This window comes from Helianthus annuus, chromosome 5, assembly GCF_002127325.2.
Source record: "Helianthus annuus cultivar XRQ/B chromosome 5, HanXRQr2.0-SUNRISE, whole genome shotgun sequence".
Classification (NCBI taxonomy): Eukaryota; Viridiplantae; Streptophyta; class Magnoliopsida; order Asterales; family Asteraceae; genus Helianthus; species Helianthus annuus.
This window is the reverse complement of record NC_035437.2, coordinates 46,260,560-46,270,602: the sequence shown is the minus strand read 5'-3', so window position 1 is coordinate 46,270,602 and position 10,043 is coordinate 46,260,560. Positions and strand designations below refer to the sequence as shown.

The 10,043-nt window shown below is 37.7% G+C and overlaps 1 long non-coding RNA gene across 1 annotated transcript; it reads right to left on the bottom strand.

Annotated features, from left to right (window-relative positions):
- Window positions 1-7,798: 7,798 nt before the first annotated feature.
- LOC110938834 lies at window positions 7,799-9,654 on the bottom strand. The gene is made up of 3 exons (XR_002591732.2): window positions 9,435-9,654; window positions 8,991-9,082; window positions 7,799-7,974 (listed from the first exon to the last, which is right to left on the bottom strand). It is a non-coding gene; the product is annotated as an uncharacterized LOC110938834 (long non-coding RNA).
- Window positions 9,655-10,043: the final 389 nt, after the last annotated feature.

Sequence of the window (10,043 nt, the reverse complement as noted above, 5' to 3'; positions counted from 1 at the left end):
GGACAGGTTTGGCGTCGGTTAAGCCGGCGCGAGTGAGAATGTCATTTGCATATTTAGTTTGAGTGAGAAAAAAACCTTTGGTATCATAAACTACTTCAAGGCCAAGAAAGTAGTTTAGTTGTCCCAGATCCTTTATTGCGAATTCTTGATGTAGACAAGTAGTGAAAATGTTGATTAAGGAGGATTTGTTGCCTATGAGGATAAGGTCATCTACGTACACTAGAAGGTACATGATGGAATCACCTTTATGATAGATAAAGAGTGAAGGAGCGGCCCGACTACATTTGAAATCGTAAGTTACAAGGAAGGAGCTGAGACGTTGAAACCAAGCTCTCGGAGCCTGTTTGAGGCCGTAGAGAGCCTTATTTAGTTTGCAAACATGGTGTGGAAGGTTGGGGTCGACAAACCCGGGAGGTTGTTCCATATAGACGATTTCAGAAAGTACCCCGTTGAGAAATGCATTGTTTACATCGAGTTGGTGTAAGGACCAATTATTGATAACCGCTAATGAGAGAACAATGCGAATGGTAGATGCTTTTACCACAGGACTAAAAGTATGATTAAAATCGAGACCAGGGATTTGCGTAAAGCCTTGAGCGACGAGTCTTGCTTTATGCCGATCAAGAGAGCCATCAGAATGATATTTAGTTCGAAACACCCACTTAGAGCCAACAACGTTTGTAGATGAAGGACGTGGCACAAGATTCCATGTTTGATTTTGATGAAGTGCTTGAAGTTCATCTTGCATAGCATTCATCCAATGTGGATGTTTTGATGCACTTTTGTAGCCCTTTGGAACACTATTGGTGAGGAGGGCCGCACGTAGACAAGAGTGCATGGCATTTGCAAGATATGATGTGTGTTTGGGATTGGTTTTGAAGGTTTCGACTTTGGAACGGGTTACCATAGGATGAGTAGGTGTGGGAGGTGGTGGGGCAGAAGGTTGTTCTTGTGTGGCGGAGGACAAAGGAGTGGTATTGGTTGAGGTCATGTTTGGCGTGGAAGAATTATCAGGTGAGGTGGAAGGATGGCTGGTGTTGAGTGAGGCCGTGGGTGATAATGGGTGGGTGTCGAGAGTGGTGGAGGTTGTGTTCGATTGGGGAGAAGAATCACCTTTACACAAGGTGCAAGGTGAAATAGAAATGGATGTTGGTGTAGGAGTTGGAGAGGTATGGCATTGCGGAGGAGAAAAAGAGGTGGGTTCGTGAAAGGTGGAAAGGAAAAGTTTGGCTAAGTTGGTGTAGGATGAGTCTCGCACAAATGGAAATCAAGTTTCATCAAATCGAGCATGACGGGTCACATACATGCGTGATGATGCAGGATCAAAGCATTTGTATCCTTTATATTGCGGGGCATAACCTAAGAAAATATAAGGGATACTTCGTGGTGCAAGTTTATGAGGTGCATAGTCACCTAGGTATGGATAGACACAACACCCAAATACACGGAAATTTGTATAATTAGGTGTTATGGAGAAAATCATTTCGAAAGGAGATTTTTGGTTTAAGACTTTGGTGGGCAAGCGATTGATGATGTATGTGGCCGAACTAAAGGCGTCGACCCAATGAATGATGGGAACATTAGCATGAAAAAGCATGGCTAGGCCCGTCTCTACAATGTGACGGTGTTTTCTTTCGGCACGTCCATTTTGAGGGGCGGTATAGGGACATGAAAAACGGTGAAAGGTGCCATTTTCATCAAAGATTTTTCGGACAAAGTTATTACCGCCATCGCTTTGAAAAACCTTTATTTTTCGTGAAAGTTGAGTTTGGACAAGACGCAAAAAGGTTTGAAGGATTGTATAAAATTATGTTTTGTTTTAAAGAGGATACATCCATGTGAATCTAGAGTAATCATCAACAAACACAACATAATATTTATAACCATCTTTGCTAATGATTGGTGAAGGTCCCCATAAATCACAATGAACAAGATCTAAGGGGTGAGATGCACGTTTGTCATTTGTGTCAAAAGGTAATTTGTGGGCTTTAGCAAGTTGACATGGAGAACATATATTGGGCTTAGGTAAAATGGATATAAATGACAAATGACCAAGTCTTTTTAAAACAGAAATAATATCAAAAGCAACATGACCCAAACGATTGTGCCACAATTCAAATGAGGCTTTATTAGACGCACTAGAAGCAAAAAAAGCAAGAGACTTGTCCCGAAGCACATAAAGACCGTTTTCACACCGACCTTGAGCAAGAGGTTGGCTTGTTTTCCGTTCCTGTATCACAAAAAATGAATTAGAGAATAAAACGTCAACGGGATAATCATTTGTCAATTTGCTAATGGAGAGGAGATTTCGAGTTACGGATGGAACAACCAAAACATCATTTAATTTAACGTGTTTATTGACTTCGACGCGTCCTTTATGAGTTATTGGTAAGGAGTGTCCATTACCAAAAGTAACGGATGATGTGCCTGTGTAAGGAGAAAAGGAGTTTAGGTTACTGGTGTCATTAGTCATGTGAACATCGGCCCCGGTGTCGGCTGTCCAGTCGGGACTATTTGCATCCAAAACATGACATTGAGCGTGGAAGGCGTGCGCAAGTCCGTCATTTTCTGAAGCCGAGGCCACAAAGGTGGAGAGTTTTGGACATTTATTCGCATAATGTCCGTTAGTGCGACATAACTGACAATGGGGTGGCCTACGGGTTCCTTTGGAGGAGATGGATTAATTGTTCCCACGGTTGTAGGAACCGGATCCAGAGGATCCAGATTTGGACCGATTGGTGAATGAGTAAATGCACGAAGTAAATGCATCCGTTCTAAGGAAGTGTTACTGAATGCTGCCTGGAGGGCAGTCCAGATTTCACGAGCGGTGGAGAGACCGAGTATCTCGGCAACGGCTTCTTCGGTAAGGGAGGAGTTAAGGATAAGAACGGCTTGTTGATCATTAACAAACCAGGTCGATTAGTCGGGATTAGGTTGATCTTTGGAATCAATGGTAACGGTTTTTGGAGGTGGGGAGATGGAACCATCGATATATCCGATTAATTCTTGATTCGCAAGGAGGGGTAGGATTTGGTTATGCCAATAGAGATAGTTGGTAGAAGAAAGCTCTGATACCATGTAATTCAGGGAACTCTCTCTGCTTGATTAGAGAGTTTTGATATCATTATATACTGGAATACAAGGCTAATTACAAGGAGAAATATATGCAAAGACATAACAGTTATAGTCTACACAATAATTACAAAATATTCACAATTGACTAAGAGGAAGAATTTTAGGCGTGATGAATGGTGATCATGATATTATCTGTTAGGGGAAATCTTTTTGGACCCACGAACGAAAAATGAAACCTTCGAACTATAGTTATCAAAAGCGCATGCTTTTGGCACCTAGGCGAATTTTTTGAGCAACGCGCAATCATTGCGCTCCTGATTCCAAGGTAATTTTAGCGCACAAGTAATACTGAATTGCTGATAAACATTTTTTTAATTCGTGAATTCCTAATGGGAAAAATTACAAGTTTTGTCCTTTATCTTTATACCACTTTTCAGGCGGTGTCCTTTTTAACGAATGTTAACAGGCAGTGTCCTTTACTAGGTATTTTGTTGCAAGTTTAGTCCTTTACACCCAACCTAGTTAAAAAACCCTGTTAATTGTTGGGTGTAAAGGACTAAACTTGCAACAAAATACCTAAGTAAATGACTAAACCTGCAACAAAATACCTAGTATAACAAGTTTTTTAACGGGGTTGGGTGTAAAGGACTAAACTTGCAACAAAATACCTAGTAAAGGACACCGCCTGTCAACATTCGTTAAAAAGGACACCGCCTGAAAAATGGTATAAAGATAAAGGACAAAACTTGTAATTTTTCCTTCCTAATGTTCTGGAGTATTTATAGGGAGATTTCCAGCCGATTATATCTCTAATAATCCAGATCTCAGTTTGAATTCTTCAAATCCAGATTAGTATATTTCTGATTTAATTCTACATGTTCCTGATAAATAGGGATATTATTTTTATAAATTGTAAACTACTCATATTCTGTAGTGTATTTCTGATTTGACATTGTAAGACCCTTCGTGCTTACTTTATGATTTATGTAATACATAATACATTTGTAAGTCTTTTAATAGTAAAACATCGAATTAACGACTTTTATATAAGTTCCAAAACTTTACAACGACATTCACTAATGTTTCCAAAATATGTTGTTCAAACCCAACACACTTAACTTTCAAACCATACTAACCATATTTACAAAAGTATGAAATTACAACATCAAAACATTTTGTGACAAAAGAAGTAGTTTCAATTGCGGAAGCTTCTTTGCGCGCGTGTTCGGTTTTACTATATAACTTGATCTTCATCCGCAAGTTGCTATTTATTACCTATGACCAAAAACCATCCCAAAACATTAGTATGTAAGTTATAAGATGATTAAACAAGTTCCCATGGTCAAAACAGGCGAAAAAAAAAACAAAATTTTCAATATCTGGGAGGCTATCGCGGGCCGCGACAGAGAACCCTCTAGCTTTCGCGGGCCGCGAGAGCCGTTGCATGTCGCGACGGTTATATAGGTCTCTGTCGCGTGATGCGACGGAGGTGTTTTTCCAGCGAGTTGTTTGTTGAAACCTGCAGTTTCCCAGCTAGTCTATATTTTACGAAAACAGACATAACTTGTCCGTTACTAATCCGAATTAGGTCCCGTTTCTTCCTACGTGACCGTAATTCGATATTCTATAACATAGAATCAAAATCCTACATTCACCTGAAAAAATTTCTTTCATTTAAACCTTCGGATTATAGAAACTTTTCATAATTATTCGTCCCTTTCTATTAATGAACTATAGAATGTTCTTATGAACTCAAAACATCTATAAGAGCTTAGATATCAACATACTTATATTTTTATGACACATTCTATTAAAACTCAAATGCCGTTAACAAGATATATACGTCATAATCAACCCATTTGTCCAAATTAGCTATATTCTTCGCTTTAACTTACCAAAGTTTAATACTTTGGTGATTTTAACCCGTTTGATTTCTCTAGCGAAATCCATCACTTTTTTTTTTCTAAATCAATCCTGTACTATTTGAGTCAAGTTGACCCGTTTAACTTTCAAGTGGAATCCACCACTTTCATCATTTCTATATTTTTCGAAATTGCTACTTATTCTTGTTTGGATACTACAAACAAAATCCTTCGTTTTTAGTATTATCCAACATTATAACGAATTGATTATCATTCAATAACTAAACATAAAAGTGCTAAACAAGATATTACGAAACGAATAGCCACGTACCTTTTCAAAACTTTCCTTTTAAGCGGTGTACACTTGATGATCCACCCAAATCTCCAATAGAATTGGATTCGAATATATCACTTAGAACTCATGTTTCAATATTCAACATACCATACTTTTTGCTAATCAATTTAGCGATTATTTCATATCTTTCAAGTAATCCAATTCATTCAGACATTTCATCGAACATCTTAAGGGCATAATTATTATAACACCATTATCATGTTCATGATTTAACTAGTTAACCATATCAAAGTATCATTGGCATACTAATATGACTAGAACACCAAATTAACACTTGAACTTGCATCATATCTATCAATTAACATCAATATCACAAGAATTCAAGCAATTTTTACAAAACCCATATCACACCTATATGACAACCATTAAAACAAATAGGTTATGACATGAATTGATCAAATTATTGCCTAAGACTTGTTCCTAGACTTATATTCATCTTAATTTAACCATAACATCCATCAATTCACCACTAATTTCTGTTATGAGAATTCAAGAATCATCAAGACATCTTCATATATCAAAATTAAGCATACCTTTCGATCCCCTAGTGTTAGTGATCGAGATTTTAGCTTAAGATTGACTCCTGATTGAGTTCTTCTTTGATTTGAAGTAGAATTGAGGGAGTTAGGGTTTGTGAGAGCTTGGGGTCGTTCCTGGGGGTTTTTGATCGAACAGAATACACACACACAAAGTGTGTATCCTGATGTTTATCCAGGATTTTGACAAAACATCTTTCAAATTTGACACACTTGGCCCCTCTAGTTTCTAAGTTTATAAAATAGTTAAAATTCTTTGATTTCCCCATCTTTTATAATAAGGTCTTAACTAGGTTAATTATTCCTAGTTTCGATTCTCATCGTTTTATTATAAATTTTATAACTTACTCATGTACACAAACATATATAGTTTAATAATTTAGGGGTGTTACAAGTCTACCCCCCTTAAAAAGGATTTCGTCCTCGAAATCATAATACGTACCGAATAGGGAAGGGTATAAACGTCTCATCTCTTCTTCGGACTCCGAAGTGGTGTCCGATCCCTTCCAATGTTCCCATTTAACTTTAACTTGATTGATTTCTTTATGTCTTAAGCTTTTAACCTTTCGATCAAGAATTCCGATAGGCTTTACAACATAATTCAATTTATCATCAACTTCAATGTCATCATAGCTTATATAAGCCGTTTCATCAGCTAAGCACTTTCGTTGATGTGAAACATGGAAAGTGCTATGTATACCGCTCAACTCTTCTGGCAGTTCAAGTCGGTACGCTACCTTTCCCACACGCTCCGAAGTGGTGTCCGATCCCTTCCAATCTCGGACTTAATTTTCCCCTTTTTCGGAATCGGATAACCCCCTTCCACGGAGATACTTTAAGCATAACCATATCATCAACCTGGAACTCGATTGGCCTTCGTGCTTTATCCGCGTAGGACTTCTGCCGATCTTGAGGCGCTTTTAAATGAGCCCGAATCACTTCAATCTTTTCATTAGTGATACTGACTATATCTTTGTGAGCTAATTCTCATGGACCCACATCACCCCAACATACCGGGGTTCGACACTTTCTGCCGTAAAGCATTTAATATGGTGCCATTCCGATACTGGAATGGTCGCTGTTGTTATATGAAAATTCAACTAGTGGTATATAGATATCCCAGCTACCACCAAAAACGATTATACATGCTCATAGCATATCTTCGAGTGTTTGAATAGTTCTTTCACTCTGCCCATCTGTCTGCGGATGATATGCAGTACTAATGAACATCTTAGTACCCATTTCCTCTTGAAAATCACACCAAAAGTTTGAAGTAAAGTGCGTATCTCTATCCGATACGATAGACACCGGTACTCCATGACAATATATAATTTCATTCGTGTATACTTCCGACATCTTCTCGGAAGTGTATGTTTCCCGAATTGGAATAAAATGAGCACTCTTGGTTAATCTGTCAACTACTACCCATATAGTATCAAATCCACGTGATGTTCTTGGTAGTTTAGTTAACAGATCCATAGTAATGTGCTCCCACTTCTACACCGGAATGTCTAACTGTAACAACTCTCATTAAAATTATTACTTAGTATGTTAATTATCTAATAAGAAAACCCTAATTTAGAAACCCAAGTAATTTTGCATAAACCCTAAAATTTTTAGAATAATCGGAATCAGGATCAGGGCCCTAAAACTCAGGGGGGGGGGGGGGTAAACCCTAATCAATATTTATCTTCAGAATTCGTTGTTCAAGTTGAAACTAATCGTACAACTGACTCACCTAGGCTATGCAGATGACCAGGCTACCCTAGGCCATAGGGGTGTGCCCCGCGACACGCGACAGCGACCAAGGAACCCTTCGAGACACGCGGGCGGTTCCAATTTTCAGTATATATAGAGGGGGTTGGCACTTGACATTCTGCTTTACTTCGACGTAGAAATTGTAACACCCTAGTTATTATTTAACATTTTTCGTATAATTTAAACTTATAATCATGTAATTACAATCACAATTATAATGAAAATACGGGCTTGTTAAAAACTTTTATAATTTAAGTGATATACATAATGTGATTTAATTCGCCGTTTAGAATAACGACACAACAACGTTGCGGAAGCTTTATCAAACATGTGTTCGGTTCCTCATTGAGCTTGACGCTTGATCTTCATCCGGGCTCTCAGCATACACCTGTGTTCAAAACCAACTCAACCGTTAGTTTTGATACTTTAAATAACGGTACCAATCAAGATAAATGATAATGGAAAGAAATCCCAAGGATAATCTGTTGATCCAAAACATTGCATTTCAAGTTTGCCTCCACCGTAACTTACGGTGGCACCGTAAGTTACGGTGGTCTCTGTTTAAGCCTTTCCCCACCGTAACTCAGGGGGAGACTGCCGTAAAGAGTTCAACTCCACCGTAACTTACGGTGACACCGTAAGTTACAGTGGTCCCTGTATTCAGCCTTTTCCATTTGTCGCTTAATGACACGAAAACTTCCGTATCTTTCTAATCGTTAGTCTGTTTGACCTACCGTTTCTTCCTACGTGATTGTAATTTGATCCTCCATCATATGGAGTTAAAATCCGACATTCGGCTTAGCAAAACTTAAGACTTTTAAGTCTTCAGCTTATTACCCTTTTTACCAAATATTGACCCGTTCATGATTTTATCACACCAACTTGCTTATTTGATCTTTAAAATCATGAGGTTCATTATATCAATATCTCCTATCATATTGCTCTCAAACCACGGGTTTCTTATATAATAAAATCCCGTTTACACTTAATTGCTTATTTTGACCCATTAAGAGTATCTAAGCACTTTTAGGCTCACAATTGCTTTTATTCTATTCTAGCATTGTAACCTATATTTCTTATATAGTATTCTTCCATCACAACTAATTGTGTGTTGGATTTAAAGTAGATATCTACGTGTTCCGAATTATACCCCTTGGAATATCATTTTACGGCAAAGACTCATAAGGAGTCTTTCGACCCAAGAATTTCATTTTCACTACTCATACTCGCTCTAAGCTTTTGTTTAATCATAAGACTCGTTTCCAAACAACCTCTAAGGGTTGTTTGTTCAATTTAGCCTACAATGGCGTTTTGGTCGATTTTGGTCCTTCTTTTACAATGAAGGACTCTCACCAAATATTCGACCAAAATATCACATTTTAACTACAACATAAATATGCGTACCTGGCTCGGATCAACGAATAGACCCGATTTATGCCTCGCTTTTATTATCACACCATCAATGATGACGCAACTATCCGATTTGCTAATTAGTCCTGTTAACATAAGACTTGACGACCACATTATTCGATATTGTCAAATGGTGTTATCACCACCATTCGACCCGTTTGGACTATATGCCCAACATTGTCTATTTAAATCAAAAACACCGTTTTTGATTTCCAATTTGTACATCATCCCATCCCGGGTTTTATAACCATACCCTTTTTATTTTACACACTTTTCTTGCAGTTTCATCCCATTTCGGCTTACGCTATGGGTATCCTTTTTAACCATGATTTACATAAGTCAACACTTGACAATTTTCCAATTTCCAATATTATTGTTTTCACGTTCATAAGTATCGAAATAACAAGCATTCTACATAAGTGTGTAAATTACACTTACCTTGCATCCGAGCTACGCTTTTCTTCTATGCTTGACTCGTTTGACCCGCTTTCACTCCAAGCTTCACCTAGCTTGTTTAAGCGCCAACTATTGTTCATCATTTACAAGGTGGTTAGATTAGTCATTAACAATCACGACTATACCACTTTACTTATTTTCTTAGCCGAAACCACTTATTCGACTTCATCACTAGTTAGTTTGACTTTCTAAAGTCAACTACATTTAATCATATAATATGCATGATTAAGGCAAATCAACATTATGATTAGAACCCGTTTTATCCCATGTCTCATGTAATTAGTCAAGCTTGTCAATTACGCGTTTCACTTGAATTTCAACACTTTACTTCTCATTTAGGCATTTTAACAAACACCTAATAGGCATCATTCTACACTTTTGCTAACTAGTCCGTAATTAGTCATTTTTAGCAAGATTAACATCAAATTTCAACCCTCTATATCTAGTGTTCATGGACTACATCAAGAGCTTATATCATAACAATCAATATTCATCAAATTAACACTCCGATCCGAGTGTTCATCATAACATACAAAAACCCATTTAGCACATAATAGGGTAATTATCAAATCCCTAGTTTTGACAACAATT